The sequence below is a fragment of the Aquila chrysaetos genome, chromosome 7, assembly GCF_900496995.4.
Source record: "Aquila chrysaetos chrysaetos chromosome 7, bAquChr1.4, whole genome shotgun sequence".
NCBI lineage: Eukaryota > Metazoa > Chordata > Aves > Accipitriformes > Accipitridae > Aquila > Aquila chrysaetos.
Window position 1 is genome coordinate 4673267 of NC_044010.1, and position 25187 is coordinate 4698453.

At 46.4% G+C, this 25187-nt stretch overlaps 1 long non-coding RNA gene across 3 annotated transcripts; it reads left to right on the top strand.

Moving 5' to 3' along the window:
• Positions 1 to 8: 8 nt before the first annotated feature.
• Positions 9 to 24322, top strand: LOC115343960. Of its 3 annotated transcripts, XR_003924345.1 has the most exons (6): positions 9 to 83; positions 1352 to 1545; positions 8934 to 10194; positions 10861 to 10983; positions 11953 to 14007; positions 22055 to 24322. It is a non-coding gene; the product is annotated as an uncharacterized LOC115343960 (long non-coding RNA). The 3 variants fall into 3 exon arrangements; XR_003924346.1 differs by lacking the exon at positions 22055 to 24322 and having other exon boundaries at positions 9926 to 10194; positions 11953 to 14570; XR_003924347.1 differs by lacking the exon at positions 22055 to 24322 and having other exon boundaries at positions 10065 to 10194; positions 11953 to 14570.
• Positions 24323 to 25187: the final 865 nt, after the last annotated feature.

The window sequence follows — 25187 nt, forward strand, 5'->3', positions numbered from 1 at the left end:
ATCCCGCTCTGCTCTCAGAGATAGATGTGTCTGGATAAACCTGACAGAATTGGCAGGGGACAGCATGGGACAAGGTAGGACAGGTCAGGGGGATATGCTTTTCCCACCGCACTCTTCTTTCAATAGCTCCAGGCTTATACCGAAATCAGACTGAGCCCTTACTCATCTCGTGGCACTGTTTCTTGCTCTCAGCTTCTGCAGTTCTGTTCTTCTCTGAGGGCAGGCAGTGTGAAGCTCTGTCTAGGATGTCTCCTGGCCTTTTGCCCCACCATGGGGACAAACGGCCATCTAGCTACAAGCAAAAAGAGTGGCAGAGCCAAAGGACCCACTTCTTGAGAAACCCTGGTACTTCAGCAGCCCCTTTTTCCCTCAACCCTCTAGAAATCAGGTGCTCAACCCCCTAGGAAAGTACTGAATTGTAACTGTCATTTCAAATCACCATTTCTAAATGAAATACTAAGGAGTCTTAACATGTCATTTCATTTTCAGGGTATTGTTCCTTTTAAAAAAAAAAAAAAAATCCGAACATATATTGTAGCCTGTTTGGTGGGGGAAAAAAAGACATTTGAGGCTAAAACAAAAATTGAGTTTTTGATTTTGAAGTATTGATTCAAAATAGGGGGGAGGAATTAATTTTGAATCAATTCAGAATTTCTGGTGAGAACATACCCATTTTTCCCTTGTCTTCTTTCTCCTTTCCTCTCTCCCCCTACTGTAGTCTATCAGGTAAATTAGGTAAGGAAAAATAACAGCAAGCAAGGACACACATCAGTGATGCCAGGGTTTTCATTAAAATGTTTTAAGTTGGGACAATGACTCTATTCATCTTCCACCCTCCATGCCAAAGCAGAGCAGGCATGCCTCTCCCGTAGTGAGCCTGAGAACAAAATGGCTGTCGTCTCAGCAAACTAACCGAGATCCTAAATATTTAGTGCGCAGAAGGGTCTCCCGTTGGTATTTGCACGGACGGACAGACGCGTGCGGTGCTACTAGTACCACCGTGCCCTCTCTCCGCTGCGCAGGGAGCTTTGCCACCTGTATCCCACCTGATGGCTCTGTAGGGACCGAGCTCCCGGCTCTGGGTTCCCCCGGGGACCCCATCCCCCAGAAGCCCTGCCCCGGGGTCCTGGAGCCAAGCCACCTTGCATTTAATTGTTTTGCCTTCCCAGGCTTGTTTTCGGCCTGGATCTCGTTTGTCCTGGATCCCTGAGGAGAGCCCTGGGCTGCTCAGTTAATTGGAAGTGGCTAAAGGCGTGGAAGGCAGCTATGGAGGTTGAGGGGGTGTTGTTGGCTTCAATTTGCAGAGAGAGTTGAAAATCTCTTGCTTAGTTTAACAGTCATTCGCTATTAGGGTGAGATGCTTGTCTGGGTACCTGTGGGAGATTTCTGAGTTGTCCCAGGGGACTGTGGCAGTGATGGCACTTATCTTCATCTGTGCTGTGTTTTATTAAATAATGGTGAAGACCGTGAGAGCTGGAAAAGAGGAGAGGGGGTAAGGCCAAGTGAGAGGACGTGGGAACAAGGCGTATGTTGGAAAATGAAGAGGTAAGGAGCATGCTCACGCAGCCAGGTATATAGAAGAGTGAATGATTAAAGGGAATGGAGGGGGAAGAATAACAAGTGTGCTGGCTTAGCCTGCAACAGAGAGAGGGCAACGACCAGGAAGGCTGGGGATAAAAGGAAAGAAGAGATGGGGCAGCAGTGGGATGGGACTCGGTCAGGTCCACTGCATGAGAAAGACAAAGGGGAAAAACGCACGATGAAAAAGTGTGCGTGTGTGCATGTGTAACACAAGGGAGGAGGAGAGAAGGGGATGTGCGTAATGACGAAAGTCCATGGTAACTGGCACTGCCAGGAGGAGGGAAGGGGCTGGAGCTGACAGAAGGCACGTGTGCTGGTGAGGCAGTTCCCAGTCCTGGAGTCCAGGAAGGCTGCAGCATTTACGTTTATGCTGATGACACATCTTTCCACTTGGGCAAATGGACGGATTCCCTCTCTAAATCACTCCAACGTGATTTTAATAGCAGGCAGAGGTGGCTTTTGGATAATAAATGGGTACTAAACCCTAAAGAGACACAGGCTGTGTCATACAGAACAGATGGTAAATTAAAAAGAATGGAAGCCCGTGACTTCGCTTAGCTCTGCTCCAAGCTGGGGAGCTCTCACTCTTGTTATGCTAAGTATTTAGTATTTACACTGCAAGGTTGCTTCCTCGCCTACCCTGACTTGGAAGATCGCAATTATGTATAATAGCAGCGAGATCACGCTGATTAGAGAGGTGGCAGGAATGGCAAGGCTGGATGATGGTGATGATAATCATCATTCTTATTAGCGATCATCAATAATTAATAATTGCATTGTTTATTCTTCATCAGTGGCGGTAAAGACACCCAGACACGCCAAAAGGTTTAAAAATCAGCTTGCTTTGTTTTGTTTACTGACAGAGAAAGTCTTCCTTTGCGTTTGCTTTTTGCTTGGGGTTGCCAGGGCCCTGGGTCCCTGTTCATGTTCCAAAAGGTATTTAAGCCAGTGCTTAGTGCCCTTTGGCTTCAACGGGATGAAAGCATACTAAGCACATACTTAAACACAACGCAGAGCAGTGACTGAAGCGAGCTTGCCTTTGGAGTCACGGGAGCACCGGGGCCAGAGAATGTATTAATAAGCAGCGACAGACCAGAAGCGAAGCAGCAGTAGAAACCCTCGCCGCGAACGCCGCGGGGTGCGACGTGGTCCTCTGAGGATGCTCGGGTGGTTCAGATCTGGCTATTACCGCCTGCTTTCCCCTGCCTTCTCCCCACTCGCAGAGCAAAGCTGACCCCTCGGGTGTCCCAGGCTGAGGTGCTGCAGGAGGTCAGCAGAGACCCCCCCCCAAAGCTGGGACGTGCATCCTGATGGCAACCGGCCCCTCTGGATGGGGACGGCAAACAAGCTATTGGAGGAGCTTTAGCTTTGACAGCGGTACTGCAGAGACCGTAATGGGATTGTCACAGAGTCAGTGCGAATGAGCGCATATTCATAAGCGAAATGTGTGTCATGGTACTTCTTGGGCTATTTCATGGCCCTGTGAACTGGGATAACTGGGATTGTGTGATAAAATCTAGCAAGGGATCTCGGTAAGAAAGCATGGAAATGCTTGAGCCCAAGAAATCATTGCTTTAAACACAAAAGCAGCCAGTTAAGGCAACACTGTTATTGCTGCTCTGTCTGATATACATGAGAGGGAGCAAATCCTAAAAGCAGCTGAAGCCGTAAAGGCAATCACTTACCAAGGCCATAAAATATTGATCTTCCCCCATCTGAGCCCTGTCAGGCTGGCATATTGGAAGACGTTTGTACCTTTTAAACAGGTATATGATGAAGAAAGAGTGAAGACAGCACCATTAACGTAGAACGTTGCTTGGAAGATCTAAGAGAAAAATCCTTCATCTTCGGGGACCTGAGTTCTGTTACAGCCTTGCTGGAAAGGAGCTTTAAAGACAAGTACTCCTGGCTCTGCTGAGCTCTCAGAGGGGGAGGAAAAGGAGGAAGATTAGTGCGTTTATGTTTTGATTGCAGTTCCACATAAAAGGCATTTTAGGCCCTAACTTCCCTATTGTGCAGACTCCTAATCCCCACTACTTCAGGGCAGTATTCTCAAATTTGCCCACCTAATGGCAGATACATAAACCCACATACAGTTAAACTGTCAGAGAAGCCTATGAATACTAGGAGGAGGAACTGGAAAAAAGAGTCACTTAGGCTGAATGTCTTTTTTTTAAGAAGCATTTTTAATTCTCGTCCCCCTCAATTTAGGCACTTCTTGAAACTTTGGCGGTCATATAATATGTATACGTTTTTAAAATAAAATAATCTTCGTAAAGCAAAATTTCCTTCAATAGTTTGAGGGGGAGAAAAAATCCCAATAGGCGAAGGAATCCCTGATGCTTAAGCCAAGTTATTATTTTCTATTATTAATGATGAAGATTATAGCCACTGGTAGTGGCCAGCTAAGAAGAGATCTTCAGTGTATTCAGCACCACACAAATGTGAAGAACAGATGTTCCCTTCCCCTATAAGCTCATCATCCGAACAGACAAGACATTCGGAGTGTGAAATGGATCAGTCACACACACTACACTGAAGTGGGAGATCCAGGCCCACTTGCAGGAAGCTGAGCATCCAACTAACCTGCTAATGGAATAGTACAGTCTTATAGGATGACGGATGAAATTGGAATATAATTACATGTTTGTTTATTATGTCCCCACAACCATCGCTGTAAAAAGGCCAGGCTTTTAAACAGGAAAAAAACTAGGAACGGTCCAATGAGTGGAAAAGAAAGTATGACAACAAACAGGAAAAACAAAACCCAAACACCTTAAAAGTAAGAACATTTGGTTTTTGCGTGGGCTTATATTGTGGGGAGGTTGATAGGAGCTCAACTATGCAAAATTGGTTTGATTTGCTGGTGTTTACGTTCATAATTTTCTACAATTTAGATTTACCCGTTTTTGTGAAAACAATTAAAGCAAAACCATACTTTCTCACCAAGAAACAATTCCAGTAGGTTTTCTACTAGTAGGAAATTATAAGTTTGACAATGAAAACAGATTCAACAATACATGAGAGGGATCCAAAGAAAAGAGAGGACACAAACACAAAAAATAAAATGGAATAAAGATCAAAACTGAAAAGCAAAAAGAAGTTATAATCTTCAACTTTAAATTTTCCACAACTCCTGACTAATTTGGTAAGCTGTTCCTACCAGCTGACATTTAGGCCTTTAGGAAGGTCCCCCTTGGTTATACTGAAGTAGCCAGCAGCTAGCATTTGGCGTCTCAGAAGGGCAGACTAATACAGATGCTTCAGTGCAGACTGAAGCACCTCACCCTGGTTTTTAATCCCGTTTGTGGACCTCTAAAAATTCCCTAGGAGCGGTACAGATCCCTTTATCATCAACTTAGTTTTGGAGATACTGGAGTGACTTTTCTTTACCTTTTGTGTCCCCCTTCGACATAGCCCATAAGCCATTAGCAGGGCTGAATAAGTTGAAAACCACTGCATTAGATAACTGTGCTTGAATAGAGCTTTTCGAGGCTGGTTCTGCACAACAGTGACAAATTCCAGCTTTAGCAGCGCGCACGTTGCCCATGAGGTTACATCCCAGAGTCTGTTTGTAGAGACAGACTGCTGTGTTGGTGGAGCGAGATGTTAGTCAAAGCCAGGGAGAGTGTTAGAGTCAGCTGAGAAGGTTAAAAAGGCAATGCTTTTAATGATTAGAAGTAGTTTTGGGTTGTAACAGCACTCAAGCTTTTCTGAACTTTCCTAACATGTTTTTTCCCCTGAGGCTGTTAAAAATATATTTCTCCTTTTAAGATTATGACAGAGGTGTACAGATAGCTCTGTGAAGAATTTTTTTTTTTTTTCAAATTTTCAACATTCAGTGTCATTTCAAATTTCAGAAAATAAGTGTGGAAAACAGCCTGATGACAGCTTTGTGACATCCACCCCTCTACCTCCATGTGCCTTTTATCCAACAGGAAAACAAAATATTCAGTTAAGGAAGACTGAAAAAATTGAAGCGTGTGATCACCCTTTTCCCTCCATCCGCTTCTCAACCACCTACATTTAAGTGCTCAGCCCAGCACTCACTCACCTGTGCCACAAACCCTCCCAAGCCCGTAGATGGGCCCATTGCTTTGGGGTGGGGAAGAGGTCGTGGTCCTGCACTGCGAAGAAATCTTTTGACATCGCTTTGGGGAAAACATGAAGTAGAAGTCAGTTGAATGAGGTCTGGACGTTGTAGGTGTAACTTTATCTCACAAACTCCATCTCATCTCCTACCTGTTTCCTGCAGAGCACTGAAATTCAAACACCAGCCCCATTAAAATACGGATGAGTGCCTGTTACTTTACAAGCAGCCTTGATTAGTGACAATGGTATTTTCGCATCAGCAACAGCAAGTTCAAGGCAACTGCTGTTCACGTTAAAGTGAACACAGCTTTGCAGTGGTGTTCACGAGCATAGAAAGCACGCTGCCATCTGTGCTTAATTACATTTGTATGGGGTCTTGCTCTTCAAGTCATTTTGGAGAGTCCAGTACTATTGATTTCATAAAAGTTACAATAAATCTGACTGCCATTGGTGTTATTAAATTTCACTAGCTATTTCACTGTGGGACCTTGAGATCTCTCTCTTCCCAGGTGCTGGTACTGGAGTATACAGGTATATTTCTGTGATTTTATTTGAGGTACACCTCAGCAGGCCATTTTTAGGCTCAAGTTAGACTGACTGCAAGGCAATTAGGATAGACAAACATAGCTGCTCTCAGCACATGCGGAAGAAGGGAACTAATCTCAGTCAAAATAAAAGGGAATTTTGCTGTCTGAGAGACAGAGGAGGTGCTCTGGCTTTGCTGAATTGCATCAGACGTCCCAGCTGTATTGATCTGGACAGATGGCTGCCCTATGCTTTGAGCAGTAATCTACTGGATTTCTGTACAAAGGGCTGCTGTGGCTGTGATGATACAGAATTGCTACAGATGCAGCTGATGTGTGCAGATCCGTCTGTGTATGCACAGGGGAACCAGTGTGCAATGGATGGGACCTACTGCTTTTGCATCTGCCAGTATTTCATCTACCAGCATGCCTGGTCGCTGGCTATCCTCATTTGTTAGCAATGCGGTTCTGCAAAGGGGATGAGAACATAAGAGCGTGTAGTAGTATTTTGCTTCTTTTTGGCTCGTTCATGAAGACGGGAAACCTGGCTGTCTTAAGATACTCAATGTTCCTTTGGTCACACCAGATCTGTTCAGCAGCCATGACTTAGACGTAGTGTCTTGGACTCCAATGCCAGCAGCTGTACACGACCTCCGTTGTCATCTGCTGGTGTTTGTTCTTGCACATTCAGTGGCCATGTACATATTTGTAACAAGAGAAATACTGGGGGCTTTTTGCACTCTACTTCTGGTTTGCGGGCTTTGTCGACAACCCTGAATTGCCTTCTGAAGCTTTTCCTTATAGCCTTATCGGATAAAAACCTCCAGTTTTTTCATATGTGTCTGTTGCAGGCAAAACAGTCTTAGTTCAGGGAATTTCACTTATTTTGATTTATTTCCAATTAACATAAACATTTATTTACTGATTTGGTTGTTGGAAAACAAAGACGACTTAGATCATTAAACACCGAGGGAAGCCCCTTTCTTCCCCATTCCCCAGGCTCAGCTTCAGTCCACCAGCTCTCTCTCACCAGCCCCCCTCCTTCCATTTTCACTGCGTTTTACACTCAGTCCCTGCCAGTCCCTTGGGTGAGGAGGTGGGCAGTACAGGTCACTTTTTTGCTGTCACTCCTGCTTTTTTGCTCTTTTCTTCCCCTGCTCTTTCCTTCTCGCTAATACCCTGCTCCAGCCTGGGTCATTCACGGTCTGCAGTCCCTTCAGGGGTGTCCCTGCTCCAGCGTGGGTCCCCCCCAGGCACAGTCCCCTCCCAAGGTTCCCCCCAGCATGGACTCCCTCCCTTCAAGAGCCGTTCCCAGCCCTGTCCCCATCCACATGCCTCCTCCTGTATCTGCTGCTGTGTCCCTTCTCGCGTCTCCTTTTATGCATCCTCACATTTCCTTCTGTGTCTCCTCTTGCTTCTTCTCTCTTCTTCTCCCCATGTGTCCCCTCCAGAGCCCCCTGCCCCCGTGGTGCGTTGGGGTGCGGTGGGTTGGTGCCACCCATTACAAAGACAAACAGGACTGACTGGGACCAGCACAGGGTAGCCCCTGACCTCTCCCACACCGGGCACCCTGTGTCCCTTTCGCCCCTACCAAAACCCTGAGAGTGATGCCCAAGACTAAAAGTGCCCTTTTGCAGGGGTCAGAGAAGGACCTCCTGTGCTCAGGTGATCCCCGCGGGCAGGGCTTTGGGAGGAGAAGAAATCTCCCATTATACGGTGCGAGGCTTCGGGTACGCTCCTGAGAGCGGCCGTGCGTCGGAGCAAGGGGTGCCGTGCCTTGGGCATCAGAGGGGTCACCGCTGGTTTCTGCACAGGGATGCCAGTGAGAGGCATCTTCCGATGGAAGGCAGACTTCTGATGGACATGCGCCCACCCCAGGCACCTTTTTTCCTCTATCTGTGTGTATCTTGGCCTTCCTGCACGTGGGGGTAATCAGAGAGAGGGATGAGAGGGAATGTCCACCTTGTTAAATCTCATCCGTTTTCTTTTCCAAAAGGAGTCAAGGTTGCCAAGTTTTCGGTACTGGAGAAGTTTAATGGGAATAGTGTTGGGTAGGAAGTCACCACGAGCCCAGGTCTGTTCCCAGATCTTCTGCTGGCTTGCTGGATCCAGCACTTCAACTTCAAAATGCTTTTTTTTTCTTAGGCACCCCAGACTGTGCCTGTTACGGTGTGTTTAGTTCGGAAGCCATACAGAACAGGGTCTGCCTCTTACTGTGTGTGACACCAGGCACAACAGGGACCTGGTTCCTCGTGAAGCCTTGAGGCATGACCGTAACACAAATAATAAATAATAATACCATTAGCAAGAGAACATACATATTTATATGAAAATGTACTGATGCAAAGCACCATTGACTGACAGCAGTGCTCAGCACACACGCAGTGGCAGGATTACATTCTATCTGTGGCCATAGCTTCATACACAAAACGCAGCCCATAAATTAAACCAGTGATGATCTCTGCCAACGGCACTGGTGTCCTCATTCGTTGCCCTCCCAGGGTGTCACACCAACAGCTTCTCACCAACACGTGGCCCCAGAGCCACCTGCCTTGAGTGAGGAGCTGGTAGAAGGAGAGTCAGGACAGGAGCTTTTCTTTTCTACGTGTCTGACTTTACCATGCAACGTCTGGGACTGCCGCCCTGATGTGTTACCTAAGTATATATGACAGTTCAGTGGGACACAGCCCTTCCTCTCCCCTCCTTTCTTCTCCTCTCCTTGTCTCCTGTCCTCAGACTGTGCAGGTGGCCAGGCAGAGATGGAAAAGCTGTGCTCCAGACTCGGGGGAATTGCAGCACGGTGTGTTTTCCCATGGGAACTGGCAGTGGGTGCGTATCTTTTCCCCACCCATTTAAAAACTCTTGCTCTAGCCGGGTACCCTCCGACTGAGGGCCAAGGACCCGGGCACCGGTGCAGAGGAAGCTCTGACGAACACACACCGGCACCCGGCCGTGCTGACAGATCTTCCACGCCGGTGGTAGCGTCTCCCTGAGTCATCGGCATGGAGTGTGCTTCAAGCAGCTCCGCATAAACACCGCCTTCAGACAGTGAAGGGAAATATTTTAACTCACCCACATCCCATAAATGCGACTACAGATCTCTTGATGGCAGCAACAGAACTGTCATCACCCTCGATAAATAGACAGGGTGTCACTTGTTTTTCCCTTATTTCTTCCCCATAGCCATCTTTTGTGTAGCATGGGGGTGTGTCAGGTAAATCTGTGCCTTTTGCCCCTCTCCGGGAAGTGTGTGTACGAGGTGGGGGAGGCAGTCTGCCCATGCACAGACATCTCCGTGGCTCCTCTTGACTTCTAAGGGAGATTCACACAGGCAGGGGAGCGATCGGGTCCCAGATGCTCAAGAGAAAACGGCAGAGTAATTCTCCACTGCTGCTTCCATGTGCTTCAAAAAGACATTAGAAAAGAGAGAAATGCATAACTGAAAGGTGCTGAATAATTTGGGGAAATGGGGTCACGCCCACCCACCCATTTGTAGAGCTTAGAGATCTGTATAAAGATGCAAATGAATACATCTGTTGTGTCATTAAATGCAACTGCAGCAACCTAGATGAAAGGGAAAGGGAGTGAGGGAGAAGTGCTGACTGGTAACGGCACCACAAAGTTGTCTTCTGTGATGAGGATCTGCCGAGTGCAAAGCTCTAGGCTAGTACTCCGGGTCCCAGTTCAGCACCCATTTATTCTCTCTCCTTCCCTCCTGCTTCTCGTAGTCTCACGGTCTGGCATCAACCAGAGTTCCCCGTGCGCTTCCTATGAAGGCTGTGGGAGCCAATGGATGTGGAACCAGTGGTTTTAATCCCCTCTTTCACCTCCCTGTGGAGCCTGGCTACCTCGGCTGGTGTTTTGCAGGGAGGGGAGAGGACAGGACAGAGGCACCTGCGGCTCTGACGGACAGCAGCTCTCCGCTGCTGGAAGCACCTCTGCCTCTGGGAAGGGACGGGGGACGAGGTCAAGTGACAACGCGTGTGCACAGGCTGCTGTGAGTAATTGAATGTGGGAGTGATCCTGACAGCGGCTCTGGCCCTGCTCGCTGCCTGGGCGCGAGTCAGCCGCGATGCCAGGGTCTGAAAAGACACTTCAGAAATGTCACAGCCAGAAGGACCTGTTAGCGTGACACCCAGCATCAGGCTGGCGCTGCCGCCCAGCCGCACCGGCTCGGCAAAGGGAGGGGGCAGAAACTTCCCCCACTCCCTCACCAAACCAGAAAGGACTCCCCTGATCACCCCCTTCCCCTCCTCACCATCCTCACCTCACACCCCTGCCAGAGAGCAGGAGTCCTTCCGCCTGCAAGTGCTCCGGACTCCCTCCGTCCCGACGGTATTCCCTGGCCAAGGACACACCATGGGGACCGGTGGGGAGAAGGCTGCTGTTTACTGGAGCCCCACTCCAGCTCCTGCAGCTTGCTGTGCTCCTCTGTGGCAAGGCTTTGGACAGTCCTGGCATGATAATCCCTCTGTTCCTCCTGAGGGGCTTCCACGGGATTGCTGTGGTAGGCACAGGCTGGAGCTTTTGTCACTAAGTTCAGAGCCGCTGTCTGATTTCCCCCCATACCTACGCTTGTCAGTGGGAAGCTGGCTGGGCAGTTGCATACGCCCTCAGATTCCCTCACTGTGGACCTGCTTGCTTATTTGCTTTTCCTTTTCAGGGCTATCTAACAACATAAACGAGGAATGCCCCAGCTCCGACAAAATGACTTTTATGTACACGTGTTCTCTCTTGGGGCAAGTGGAGAAGGAAAAGCACAGATCCATCGAAAACCGGTAAAAAAGTACACGCAGCATTCAGTCCCGCAGCGTAATCAACTGCTCTAGAAAGCCCTTTGCATTAGGTCAGGTTCCGTGCAGGTCCTTCCTGCCTCCTTCCTGCTCGGTCTGCGCTTCTGGGAGCTTTCACGCTACCTCTCTTACTGCCCAGTCTTACTGGGTTTTTCTCCCTAGTCATCTTCTCATGTGACTGTGCCATGGTGGTGTCTGATAAACTTTGCTGAAGGAGCTCCCAATTCTCATTCAAACATAAATGAGTATTTATACAAATATATACATACATGTTGTATGCTGTCTCCTCATAAATTTTACTTTTGACATTTGGGAAGTTAGCCTTTTCAGAGGGCTAAGTATATATATCTATATATATTATTGCTTGGCACCATACTCCCTGTGCTCATATTCAGTGTAATCAAATCATGATCACTGGTTCCTGTAGCTGCTTCTAGGGATTGACAGTTCCTGCTACAACAGGTTTGAATGAGCATCCAGTGAGTATAACCTTTTATTAACTCGTATCAGCCAGGTGATCAGTTGGACAGGCATGTGCGAGCCCTTTTGTGGGTGTGTGTATGCGTGTGCAGGTGCAGGGACATTCACGAATGCAAAAGCAATCTTTTCTTCTCCCATTTTTGTACCTGTTTATAGTGTTAATATTGTCCAAAAGCTTATGCAGGTGCCTATGTCTGCTTTTTCCCAGTGACATTTCTCTGCACTGTTATTAACCAGTCATACACTAATCATGCTGTTAAGCATGGATCATTGAATAGTTTCTCATGCCAATTTGCAGTCCAGGAGCTTATCATTCTTCTAAGTTATTTATAATTGTCCTCAATGTTTCTCTCTCTTTATTTATGGCTCCCAGGCTGCTTCCATATAAGCCTGTGCCTATCAGTGCAATGTGCTCTTGAATACATTCCGTAAGTCTGAATTTTTTTTTACTTTATACTGGTTTCCACGTCTGTCTATCTCAGCCTGCACCCCTCATTGACTTGAGACCTACCCTCCAGAGGCAACCAACAGCTTCCAGACCAGCATTTCATTCTTTGTCCTTCCTAACGAGAACAACAGGAGACTTTAACCTCAACCTGAGTATAATGTTTTCACAGTAGAAAATGATCATCTCTACACTTCGGAAGCATCGGTGTTGTTTCCTGTTGACTCCATAAAATCTCTAGCATCTTTTCAAATTGGAATCCTTCCATAATAACTGCATTTTGTATTTCCATATGCTACAGAGATGAGCAGAATCATTATTAAATCACTAATTTAGTGATGTCTGAAAGACCCCAATAGTCACCCTCTGAAAGGTTTTACTAGTAAACGTAAGGATCAGTCTCTGCCCTGAAGAATTGAGTAACTGAAAAAACACAGTGGCATCTTTAGTGCAGAGCATCACCCTTACGCCTTTACTCACACTGTTTTCCTTAAATATTTGTAACTACACTGTTAAAAATTCCAAGTAATGTGACTAATGCCTGCAGGTTCCGGCAATGACAATAATATCAAATTTCTTCTCATCAACGGGAATTTCCATTTCCAGCTTGCTTGTTCCCCTGATGTCTAGGACTGCTGTATAAGTAATAGGAAAATCTCTTTTCTTCACAACTTTAGCACAGCAGCTCAATTTGTTTGCAGCACGCTGAGCTTGAGTTCGTATTGCATTTGCCTTCTTAGCACCTTCCCTTTGTGTCATTAGTCAAGCGACCGCCTGGCTGCTCCAGCTTGTTTCTGACAGAACGGAGTAGCTTTGAGATGGAGGCCATTCTGCTCGTACGTGGTTGCATATATATAAAAAAGACTAAAGGCGGCATTATGAAACCTCCAGCAACTTGACTACGCGCTGCAGCCACTTATTTTCCACTGACACCAGAACACTCTTTTTTCCTACTCACCAGCTGGTGAGAGGTGTCAAGCGACAATGCGAGCAGATCGCGGGAGAAATCGCTGCCTTCGAACACCAGACTTCATTAGCATGAGGACAACTGCATCGACCCCACTGCTACTGGTCCTTGAAGGCGCTTACACCCGGAGTACCCCTGTTCCTCCGTTCATTCCTCAGTAGCTGGCAGGAGGTGGGAGAAAGGGCGCGCATAAACCTCTGAGAAATCAGTGTCGCAACAGAGGATCTGCCGAATCAGGTATCATCTGGAAATTTCTTCCTCAGCGGTAACACCTTGCGTGCCAAGGAATCGTACAGAGCGACTAGCACTCCTCCTCCTCCTCCATCCCACTCACAGCCGCTGTGCTGATCTGGCTGTTTGTCATCTGTCGTGTTGACGCAGTGCTGGGACAAACTAGCAGCATGGGAACTTCTGCCACCTGGTCTGGTCAGCCGAGAAAGTTTATATCCTCTTTACAGGAGACTGACATAAACTGAAATTTGATGACCACGGGAGCGGGAGAAAAAAAGGTTTCTGTTGGTAGCCCTGGTCTGGAAGTGGGCAATTATCAAATGGAGACCAATTCGATAAAGCCTCAATTTAAGAAAGTACTTGAATATGTAGTTTCCTCTAATCACGTCTCTGCGATGTTTCTTGTCTGGCAAAGCATGTAAATACAGGCAGCCTCCAGCATGTGCTGAGGTACTCTGAGGTAGCAACCTCAACTGTGTAAAAAAATAGTTGCTGTACTGTAGAGGAAAATGACGACATAAAGCATTTCTCCAGGGCTGCCTGGCACTAATGACTTTAATACAGTGAGTTGAACAAACTTATGTGGCAGCAGTGACTGTGAAGGAGGACTTTTAACTTGCCTACAATAACTACCTTGCTAGGAGCTGAGCGTTTCAGTCAGCGTGATGAATAGTGAACAGGAGCCGTGGGAAGGCCAGCGCACGGAGGCAGCGCAGCGGGCGGCTCTGGATGGGGCAGGGTGCAGGACACAGCCGCACGGGAGCATCTCTGGCAGCAGTACAGTGATGCGGTGAAGCACGGGCTTAATTCCTGAAGCTTGCAGCAAAAAGCTTGGCTGCACGGGGAAGGATCTGCCAAATCAGGAGCTGGAACGCAGAAGTAATACAGATAAAGGTGCATGCATGAGTGCTCGCTTGCCCCAAGAAACGTGCACGTAGGTAACGGCTGCGGGGTGCTGGCAAAGGGCCCGCGGCCTCACATGAATCCGTAGCAGATTTAAGCCATACAGGAGTGTAAGTATGAAATACTGGGATGATGGTATGGGTGGGTATCCTAACACTGCTTATACCACAGTCGTTCTTGCGCACTAGCAGACAGTGGCATGAGAAGCAGCAGAGTTAAAGGAAGCAGCACTTACAGAGCTGATGGAGGGCTGAATGCAGAAACTCTCTTGCTTTGTGGCTCTGCATCCATCCCAGGCTGACGTTCCAGCGCCTGTAGGTCTCCTCCTGCAATCCGTCTCAGTACTGTTCACCAGACTGAGCTGTACTTCCAATTATATTTATAGGCCTATTAGTGAAACTGGTGATCTATTCATAGACAAGCCATGAACACAAGAAGAGAGTCAAATGCAGCCAATAAATTGCCTGCAAGAAGTAAACTGTGCCATCAGCAAAATTTTGTATCTCTGTTGTTCTCCTCTTTCTCTTAGATCGTTAATAAACATATTGAACATCCCTGGTCCTGATGCTGATCCCTGGAGCATCTTGCTATTAACCTCCTTTCATGCAGAGAATTGGACGCTTATTTCTTTCCTTTGTTTCTTACCTCTTATCTAGGTTTTAATCCATGTCAGGACTTTGCCTCCCACCCTAAGGGTAACAAATTTCTTTAATAGCCTCTTGTGAAAGACTTTATCAAAAGGCTTTTGAAAAGTTTAAATAAATTATATCCTCCCCCACCCCCCTTCTCCTCAGTCCAGTATTTCATTAACTCTTCCCCAGAATCCTAATAGGCTAGAGAAGCACAAGTCACACTTACAGAAACTGGCAGGCGGGTTTATCTCTATCACGTTAGACTGGTCTAGAAGCTTTCTAACTCTGTCTTTAATGATTTTTTTTTCCGTGTTTTCTCCTTGTTCCAAGGTAAGGTGCTCCGTTTTACAACTGGATCATCTTTAGCTTCTTTGTAAAATACGGTTACAATAATTGCCCCCCTCCCAGCCCCGCAGTCCCACAGGTGTTTGTACAAAAAGCTGTTTGAATGAGCCACTGCCTGCTTTCGTTAATAGCCCAACTACTCTGAACTCCCATTCCTTGGCCATTCGCAGATGCTTATCATCCACTTGGAAGTCCGTGTCTTTATCCGCTGTCCCATCTTCTCATGCCTCTGACCCTTCTCAGCCCAGGACTTTCACAAACATCCAAGAGTTGCTCTCTCCTCTCACTCTTCTCCTTACCTCACCGGGTGAAAAAGCCCAGAGAAGAATTTAATTGTTTTCCATGTGCCTGGTCCCACTCTAACCATGGATGAAGTGGCGAGTTGCCTAAGGCAGCGAGCGCTTGGGTTTGGTGAGCCGGTGTTGGCTCTTCTACCTTTTCAGCTACCAAAACAGTCTGTGCTGTTGGCACTTCAGCCCTCCTGCTTCAGCCTTTTGGTTAGCCAGGAGGTCTTAAAGGCAATATTGATGGCCATTATGCACTTGCCTGTCTTTGCCAGGCAGCAACTTTCAACCACCTTGTTTGAGAGAACTGATGGGCAGAGCTCTGTTAGCGCTGGGCACACAAAATAACACACATGCAGAGGGAGAACTGATTTCCACCAGTGCAAGAGAAGAAGTCGACATCCCCAAAGTACCTTTTTGCATGGGAGGGGGGGGGATGTTTTGCTTCTCCCTGCACATATGCATCTCTCCTGCATGTGTGTAACAAGGAGTTTTCAGTTCCAAAGTGCAAGCGATTCACCCGGTCCCCAGGGCAGAAAAACACGTGGCCAAGCTGTGGCTGTCACGAGAGAGGAAAATCAGGCCTGCAAAATGTCCATTTGGTGTTACAGACACAAAGGTCTTTCTGCTGACCCTCACAGCTGCTGCACACATGCCCAGCAGCAGCTTAGCATACTGTTCTGTAGCGTTAGGCCCAAAGGTTGGCTTATGCAATGAATGACACGTACAGCTCTCCGCTCTGCGCAGGGACCGAATTAAAGCCTGGAAGACACTACAAGTTACAGCAGTCCCTGGATCAGGCCCAGCAAGGAGGAGAACTTCCAAGGGTAGCTGAGCATTCGGAGCCTGCCTGCACCTCACCATACCAGGACCCCTCCGTCCTTCCCCACCGGTCCCCAGAGTCTGTTACTCACCTGGCACGTCCCAGGTGCTGTGTCCCCTACCTCAGAAGGCTACCCTCCCACACGGCTCTCGTGCCTGACCTGCTTTGGACTGGAAGCCGCATGTTGCCCCAGCGCAGACGGACGAGCTGCTGCACACCAGCTGCTGCAAGGCAATGCGGTCCCGGCGGGGAGATTGGCTCCTGGTTCTTATCCTTGCTCATTTTGTTTCTATGCAAGTTATTTCTAATAAGCTTCTTCCACAACGCTAAAATGTGATGCAGTCAAAAAAAAAAAAAAGAGTTGATATTTTTGGAAACTAGTCAACATTTGGCCTCCTTTTGGGCTACACATGGCTTTCTAACTGCAGAGTTACTAGCCCTACTGTGTCTTTTCATGTCCTTCACCGGCAGAAACCGTCACCCTAAGCAGAAGCCGGAGTCGCAGAGGAGACCGAGGAGCTTTGTGAGAGGAATCTCCTCACGTCCCCATGCTTATGGAGCTGCAGCACTGTCAGTCTGAGGAGGCTGTTTTACTTGAATAGCTGAGGAAACTTTTTATGTACCCCGAATGCCTCCCTGGGGTGAGCCAGCTGATGGCTCACCATGCTTATGTCCTGCGCATTGTTATGAAGGCTGCCTCCGCGGGATGGCTCCTGTGCTGTGTGAGGGACGGCTCCCTACCCTAAGCTCTCCTTTGTAACCAGCTCTTGTCTTCTTACTCAGCAGAACTGCACCGTTTTGCTCCCAGGGGGAAGTCAGGGGCCCACAGAGTTTAGGCATGGATTTGCCACGGTATGATTTGTTCAGCAAAGCTCCTTATACCCTCCTTAATCTCCATTTTATATCTCCCCTGCTGCACTTTACAATCTCTTATATTACTATAATTTGGGCTGGATTTCCATATTTTAGAAAATGCCTCACTAAATGACTATATCTTTCGCTTTATCCATGGTGTTACTTCTCAGTATTACTTCCCACCTGTGGGGAGAATGTATATGCATCATACGGAAGCACGTTATGGCTGTAGTAAATGACCTCATATCATCTGGCTGTTCACCACCCTCCTACGCACGTGTAAATTGGCACGACTACAGCGTTCCTTCCCGCAAGCCCTGAGGCCACTCTCAAACCAGACCACCTTGTTGTACCTGCAGAGATCTCTTGCACATCTTCTAACGAGGCCGGAACGTGGGCCTCCAGACCTTGGATGCTTGAGCACACTCATCGCTACGCTGCCAGGCTTTCTTGCACCGGCTGTCCCATCGGCTCTGGGTGAAGCAGGCAGGGGGAACAGATGCTGTGGGCAGTGCTCACCGATTCCCTGGAGGTTGCTCTTCTATTATGATCACGAATCCCCAGGCTCCAGGACTCAGAACTTGCGCTGCTCCTGTGTTTTTCACGCCTTGAAGTTTCACATATTTGCTGTTCCACGTGAGTCATTAGGAAGAGTTATTGACAAACAGGAGCTGTTCAAAGGAGAGCAACTGAAATGATCAAGGGAGTGGAGGAATTGATTTAGAAAGAAAGATTAAAAGGATAAAGTCTGGAGAGATTGGTTAAACAGCAACTACTGTGAGCATGATAACCTACACATACTTAAAAAGTATTTCAGAAACAGGAAAACACTAGTAGCATGATACATGGGGAGACAAGTGGAAACAGGCAGAAATTGAGAGTAACCTGAATTTTCCCTTTGAGATTAGCTTTCAGACAATAGGAAAGGAAATGTTCACTGTCACTACCCTAACGTGATGGCAACATGTAAGAAACCCAATTGCTCTCAATTTTATAAACCCTAGGACAAAAAATACTAGTAAATGCAACATAAGGTGAGATGTCCAGAGATGACACCGGGTCAGGGAATGGTGCGGGCATGCTGGTGAGGAGGCAGCTTTGCGAGAAACCGTCGACAAAGCGGCACTCTTTCCCACGCAACCCAGGGGAGCCCACCTTAGACACCGGAGTTTGCAACATACCTCCCCAGGAGTCTGCTCTCCTCAGTTTGCAAGTGAAACAGCTTGTGGATGAGACCAAGACTTCTCCTGTCAGAGCCATGTGCACGGGTGAGGTTCCTGCAATCCCCCATCACCATCTGGTCCACGAGCTCTGATGCGCTACAGTCATTTGTTAGTTTTAAACTTGACTACATCGCATGCCAGAACGTGCAGCTGAGCAAGCCTGACCAGATGCTTATCAAGTGTAAATCGGTGCAAATATCTATTTATACCAGCTGAGGCTGTGCACCACTCTTTGTAATGAACTGTGCGTCCATCGTACGTTCATGGACTCACAGAGTTGAAGGCTAAAGGGACTACTAGATCATCTGTTTTGACCTTCCAAGTACCACAGACCATTAATTTTCACCCAGTTACCCTAAACTGAGCCCAGTAATTTGCCTTTGACTAAAACATAATATGCATTTAGCTAACAAGTAACTCTTTGAATGAGGTCTGTTGTTGATGTCAAGACGTTCAAACATGGCTAATCCTCTCCTTCAGGTAGGAGTTTCTTGCTGTGGCTAATCACTTTTGCTCTTTTATAAAAAGCACACAATTTCCATTTGAACCTGCCCTGCTCCATCAGATGTAAACTGCTGCTGAGGTCACAGTTTGTTCATGCTCAAGCCACATCATCCAATAATTTGTAATCGTTTTTATGTTCACTCAGAGTTTTCAGGCAAAAATATTTTGCCATGTGGGTTGAAAATATCTTATTGTGAGAATCACACAGAGTATTTGATATTCTCCATGAAAATCATAGTATGTTAAAAGCATGTGTATATTCCTTGACCTAGATGAGATCAACTAATGAATCAACCTGTTCAATCAGTCATAGTAACCCACTTACCTGAGTATTTGAACACCTCCCTGGGATATCAGTAGCAACAACAAAGTCCCTATGGGTTTATACTGCGGCATGCTTGTCTTTGGGAAAGTAGTTGCTCCGTTCACACATTTCCTTGAATTTCTTCTTGTGATTGTTGCAGGAGATAGTATAGTGCAGCAGATGAACCTGTGGTCTGAACCAGCACAGCTGCTCTTGCAACCAAAACTATGCTTAAAAAAGGATGTGGAAGAGTTTTGCTTGCTATTGGTTTTCTCCTTTCAGCTAGTAGGTGGTTTGGGGTACAAACAGGAGCCTGCGTTTTGAGTTTCATTCTTCTAGTGGGAATGTTTTTTAATGGAGACAGTGAAGAGACCTGTAATAACACATCCAAAATGCACTTTCTGCAAATAGTATGCAACACTGACTTAAAATTTGCCATGTCTACAAACACCCCTGCCAGTAAACTGATTTGTGAGATTGTTCATGGAAACACAGCAAAAAAGGGGAGTGAACTCAGCAGAAAGGAATTAATTAAAAATTCGAAAGAAGATTTGTGGGTCATTCCTCAGGACCTGCTAACAGATTCAAGGCAGCTTAGCAAAGAGCTGATTTGGGGGTATGGTTTCACAACCCCAGGCAGTGCCGTGAAAAGGTAGCTTCACTTGCACGGCCGAGGGTCGCACGGGAATCTCTCCCCGTGCTCATAGGAATCCCCTGGGTGACTTACAGCCCAGAGACCACATAATGCTTCTGACCACAACAGCTTTCTTGTTTGTTTAGGCACTTCCAGAGGCACACTGCCTGAGAGCGATCCAAGTATTGGAAAATAGAAACAAAAATAACAAGCTTTCTGTCTTTTTCCCTCCTCTGCCCTGTAGGGGAAAGAGCCTGATTAGTTTATAGGGTGATTTGTTTGTTTAGACTTCTGTGCATGCTAATGAGCGGGTGTGTGGACGTGTTGTCTGTTGTGTTTTGCACCCCATGGGTGGGAGCAAAAACTCATTGCTGGAGGGCTATGTTGGGGACCTGAGTTCTCCCTGGAGAGGGCAGGAACTACTGCGGTGGTTCTCACTATTCCTGGGAGTGATTCAATGCATTTGAAGCCCAGCGAAATCCTGTCTCCAGCGTACACAGACCTCATCCTCGGAGTCAACAGTCTGCTTGTTCCTGCACAGCGTAGTAAACGTGGGGTTATGCAGAAAGGTGAATTTCTTCGGTAACTCAGACAAAACCCATGGCAGGCACGGAGTATTGGGGCAGAGACCTTGAAGGTGACTCTGTCTTCGCTGGTGGCCGGTACAAACGAGGGAGCAGCAGGGTGATGTTCTCACAGTAATCGGTGTTGCTAGGGAGACCAGAGACTGTGTTTTGTCAACTGGAGCTTTTCCAGGATGCCTGGCTTCTTCACTAGATATTAGCTGCAATAATCAGTCACGAATGCCTGGATCACTGTGCTGAGACCTGTGTCTGATAGGATAGGACACCATCTTCTGGCAGGTTGCAACTGGAAGTGGGAGTGTTTTAATAATATGGTTATCTGGGAGTTACACAGCAGTAAGGCATCCAAAGGGACTTCAAAGCTACAGGTGGACTTAACGGTCCAGGGCTCGTGCCCTCAGTGGCAGGTGGTGCTATGGAAATACATAAGTGCTTTGAAGTGTTTCGTTTCTTTTTGCGAGCATCAATTTGGTTGCCACTTCCCTGCTTTCTCCTGCCACAGCTCTTTCTTCAAAGGCTCCTTTAATGGAGGCACAGTGTGCAACACCTCATAACAAAAATATACCATTCCCTGCCTACGGAGGCATTTCCCCAAGAATAGCTGTTCTTGCAGTATAGCCCCAAACAGGTCTGGAAAAGCTTGTGCTACTTAGGTTTGTTTAACTATTCAGGGATCCCTTCTTCCCTGAATTTAACCTTCTCTCAAAATGAGTGCACTTTGATTAAGAAAAAAAAAAGGAAAAAAAAAAAAAAAGGAAGGATTTATCCCAACAGTAGCATTTACTTCCCAAACAACTAACAGAAAACCTGAAACACATGAAGTGCAAAATGAAATTCCAGATAAAAACATGGATCTAAGGCTGCAAGGGAATATTAATAGAATTCAGGTAAACAAAAATGATCACATAAAAATATCTTTCCAGAATGATATGCTTCTCTAAAAAAAACAACTTCCAAACCCATCAGTCACTAGAAGCGTAGGAAATTCAAAGTGAGTGTGAAGATATGAGAATCTCTAATAACGGTAAATACAGAATTGCATGGTGAAGCAACCTTAAGTCTGACTCCAGCAATGATCTGAGAAAAATCAGACATTCTGAGACTAACCTTGTCCATCCATTACCCACAGTGTCATCAGATCAATGGCCACAAAACTAGAATGCTTTATTCTCCATCGCTCTGAGGTTGTGCTGACTCTGGCCCTTCTTTACATCCATGCACTCTCTACAGAAAAACACATATTTCACAAATTCCTCACCAGACAAATAGCACATCGAAGCCATCACTCTGCGCTTGTCATTCTGAGCCTATTTACCCCAATTAAAAAAAGGACTGCAAAACACAGGCCTAGCAGAAATGAATCTCCTCAGCTCCGTTCCCTGCCTACGCTTGCCGTGCAAAGAAGACCTTCGTCAGAAGAAGAAAGCCTGGCTCTTTGGGAAGTGTTGGGCAGGGTGGTGATTCTCACTGCCTAGCAATTCCCCCGTACCGGGAGCTGCATGCCAGCGGAGATCCCCGCTCAGGTCCCTGCCTCAGCTCCACCAGTCCAACACCGCCGAACTGGTGCTGTCCTTCCCGCTCCCGGCCAGCTTGGGGAATCCCTGCCCAGTGTTGCAGTGTGCTCTGCAAACGCCGTCTGAGTTTTGCAGTGGAGAGGATGTTTAAAGAGGGCACTGGTGCTGCTTTGAAACTTTTCTCTCTTACCAGATTGCTATAAAGAATACATGAGTACAAGAACATTAGCACCTTTACACATTCGTAGTGTCTGGAGCTAACTTTCTGCTATGCATCATTTATATTGATATTTTTAATGCCCTGCAATAACTACAGCTGCTCTCTCTCATTTGCAGGCACTGCAACAGAGGGGAACAGAGGGGTGGATGGCCAGAAGCTGGGAACGTGGGCTTTGAGGCACCCAGAGGATGCCCTGCGGTCAGAGGGATCTGATGGCTCCTTCCAGACAGCTGTGTAGTGGCATTGCACATAACGGAGAGATCTCCGCTACAGACCGGAGCCAGCTCTGCAGGTGTCGGTGAGCAGCTAGAAACAGAGAACCAAGTCCAATATTGGACTTGACACATAAGACTATGGCTGGTTCCAAAAGACTCAAAGTGTTATTTCTTGGAGATCTCAAGCAAAACAGAGCTGGAGTATCTGTTGGTTTAAACAAACTTCGGCCAAAGGAAGGCTGCAATACACCACAAACACGAAAGCGCTAGACTGTCCTTTGCTGTGAACAACCTTTCATACTAGAAAACGCTTTTCTAATACCACTGTTTTTCTGACTGGGTCTGATGATGGCACTCATTATTTTCTTCACAGTTCACAGAGAGGGCCATCAAAAAATAGCCAACTTTTCCTTCCTCTCTGTTTAAAGTCTCCATAACCTTGGTGTGAATTTATAGTCTGTCGTTGTCTTTTGAGATGCCATATGTGCAAGAGAATAAGAGGGAGGGAGACATTTTGTTTCTGAAAATGATGCTATGCTTAGCACTGTTACAGTATTGTGGACAATGTATATCATTTAAAGTAGCAAGAAGAGGTGTGAGGTGAAAGAAGACCTTGTGGCAAGCATAAATGTCTCTTGTCCTTGGGGGAAAAAAAAACCAAAACCAGATCAACCCCCCACCCTCCACTAATTAATGTACTATAATCCATTCCAAGAGGAAGAAAGTTCTGAATTGTTTTTTAATTATTTCCCATAGATAAATCTTCTCTGACAGGAAAGATTCAGCAGTACCCAGTGAAGGGCAACTATTTCTAAGGGTATGAATTCATTGCAAGCTTCTATTCAGCCTGAGGGTGACATCCTAGCCAGGAGATTTATGGAGAAGCTACCATCACACCTGAATTTTTTGAGTCCCTTTACTTTGGTTGACCCTAATGATTTGGTGTCACCTTGTGGACTTTGCTAGTCCTATCTTCTCTCACTCAGAAAATGAAGTCCGAAAGAACATGCAAACACCTCTGCCTCTGCTTTTGCTGTTCCTCTGACTATAAACTGTTGCTGTTGTTGTCATTATTATGATGATTATTATTATTTTTACTAGTAGTAGTATTAAAATAGAAACCCCTTAGAAGCTCCTGGACTAGAACTCCACCGAACAAACACAGAAAAAAAAAAAGCAAGTTTCTTGACCTGTAAAGTTTAGGATTTATTTGCTGGCATCATTTGGACAAATGACCCATGGCAAAGTGGCTTAGCCTTCACAGCCACTGAAGCTGGATTGCACCTCTGAGATCCACTGCCTTACGCCTGCAAATTGTATCACCGCGTAGGCAGTGTCTGGCTGTGAGTGCCTGGGGGGGTGTACGCTGGTGACGTGCCTCCTACCCTCCCAATCTCTTCAAGTAGAATCAGCGGTGATGGTGGCACATGCTGATGACTATACGCCAGGCTGCGTTGGTGCCAGAAGAGTCTTCAGCCTTTAGCCAAACTCACTTATTCGTTATTGTCCTATTAGGAAAAGGCTGAGGGCCATGTGGAGACACCTGGAAAGCTAAATCTGGGTTGTGATGGGAGGAACTAAGATATGTTGAACACTGCTGGTTCAGGCAGTCAAGCAAGCTGTTTTGATTGTACCCAGGTCCTGAACCACAGGATACATGCTGCTTCTGTTGCTCCTTGATCCAGGACCTCTGAACTGATTCAAAGCTGCATTTGTGTGTCCGTGGGACTCATGGTCAAGTCACAGATCTCTGCCGTGTGACAGGGTAGATGAGCTCTGACTCTGTACTGTGAGGATGCCATCGGTTCTGGGTTAGCTTATTTGTTTTCTATCTGTCCCACTCACCATACAGCATACAGGTACATGATTAGGTGATCAGACCTGCAGTGTAGAGTGAAAATGGATGAAAAAAAATAAAACCGAAACCAAACCAAGAAAACCATGACATGATGATAAGTGTCTAATGGAAAATAATAATAATCAGTAAGGGTAGGAATAATATTTAGTTCCTCTCATAATTTCCTGAAACGTTCTCAACCATCAACATGCTGGCAATGCTTTACCTTGGTATTAGCATCACCGGCTAAATGCAGCCATGAAAAAACATGTTTTTCCAAGAATCTGAATGCTGGTATAAATGGTCAAGTTACTATGACTCTTCTTTAGAGTCTTGGCAGGCAGCTACAGGTCAATTATGACATTATTATTACCGTTACTATTAGTCATGGTATTACTTACTGCAGCAAAACAATTGTGGTTTTTCTCCCCAAGGTTTTATGATTTTTGTTCCTCTCTCTCTTTTTTTTAAAAATTATTTTTAATTTTCCGCCCAAAGACATGCAAGTCCTCTAAAAAGACTCTAACCTACCAGTTTGGGGCTTACTTTTAGACATTTCTGACAGGACACTTAAAAGTAGCACCTGGACTGTCTGCTGAAAGCTACTGGAATAAAATTCAAAAGAACTCCAGAAACAGCCCCCCTGGCCCACGTGTAAATATGAATATCTTTGTGTTTTGTATTGTGCTCAGTGCAGTAGGAAGCTAGTCCCAGTCTAGGTAGGGCTTTGAGGTGTTGTCACAAGGACAGTAATGCACAAACAAGTAAAAATAAGACAAGGGGGGGAAAGAAGCAGATACAAGTGAACAGGGGGAGCACAAAGTAACAGCAGGATGATTAATTAATGAAAAGCTGAATAAGCAAGCAGTTCATCTCCTATTCCAGGCTATTAGAAAATTATATCATCAGTGGTGGTTCATTTTTTTAGGGTACTCTATTGTGAGGTCATCCTCCCTTCATGCTGGCAATTGACCAGTGACTTGTATTTAAATACAGAATATATATAGAGCAAGGCACATAACTCCATTTTAATGGATGCATGTGTAAGTCTATGTCAATCCATCTGGCTAAATAATAAATAAACATAACCAAGTCTGAACCAAACAGACCCGAGAAGGGTTCACTGCCTGGATGAACAGGGTTTGCATCCTTGGCCACTAGCTAGCCAATGCCACAATTCTTTGCAGGATCATAATA